Below are 1,203 nucleotides of genomic sequence, written 5' to 3'. Positions count from 1 at the left end.
CCATGGAAGGACAACAGAAAATCGCTCTTATAAACATGTAATTACTAAAATCACGATACCTTCATTTTTATCCCTCTGAAAAATGAACCCATTTAAATAAAGAAATCCCTCCATGGGTGATTCCACGATAGAGAGCGTTCATTTTATAGCGTTAACACGGAGCTGTAAGTGGTCCGGTATGAAACGGGGGYGATAGAACAACACAGCACTTTTAAATTTCAATAATCAGAATGCAGAAATGGTTTCCGTTGTTTTAAAAGGTTTATGTCAGTCTGCCTTTTCCCCATCGATATGTTTCCCGACTGCCCTGCACTTTAGGGGGTAAAAAAAAACCAACAACAACAACAAAAAACCGCCGCGCACATCGCGCAAAACTCTGAAACAAGAGAAGCAGGACATAAAACGGAGCGACGAACTAGATGTGAATTATGGCATAAAAACAGAGAATCCGACGCTGAACAGTGAAAAAAAAATCAACACATGATGTGAAACACATGACGATTAGGCGGCGCAACAGGTGATAAGTGAAAATTACTGGTGGTCAATAAACGATAAAATAAATCTAGCAACAGGAAAGAAACTAAAGTGGACATAGCAATAAATCAAGAGAGGATAAAACTAATCAAAAGAAGGGGTGGGGCCCTAGAAGTCTAAGTGTGTAAAACAGGAGGATAGTTCTGGATAGCTCGCTTGGAGTGACAGCTCTATCCCTGTATACAGGGATAGAGCTGTCGGTGACTGAAAGGCCGTCAGTCACCACCCTCGCAGTAACTGCACGGCGTGTGGGTGAGGGGGGCTTTTACTGAGGACAGCTGACCAAGTCCAGACAGTGAAGCTAGGAGCCAAAGCCGTTTGAACCCATCCCTGCTCGATAACGTTAAGAGAGGCTTTGGGAGCAAGCAACTCAAGGACAAAGACAAACATGAGTGTTGAGGACGACGCACAGTCGTACGTCCAGCAGATGCAAGCAATCCCACATGGAAGTGGTGACCAAGGCCCAGGRGGGCGTAGCCAGAGTGGAGAAAGAAAACAATTCCTGTCCAAGTCCCAGTTCCTATCGTCTCCAGTGAGGATGATCCTACGTGGGGAAGGATTGGAAACATGGACTGCGGTAAACCAGAGGATGTTTTATCAATACCACTATGGCACCACCTAAGCAAGGTTGGTGACAGACAGCTACTAGTGTGCCCACGCCCTTAGAGA

This window comes from Poecilia reticulata, linkage group LG7 (genome assembly GCF_000633615.1).
Source record: "Poecilia reticulata strain Guanapo linkage group LG7, Guppy_female_1.0+MT, whole genome shotgun sequence".
NCBI classification, from domain to species: Eukaryota; Metazoa; Chordata; class Actinopteri; order Cyprinodontiformes; family Poeciliidae; genus Poecilia; species Poecilia reticulata.
The sequence above is the reverse complement of the archived record's forward strand: the minus strand, read 5'-3'. Positions refer to the sequence as shown.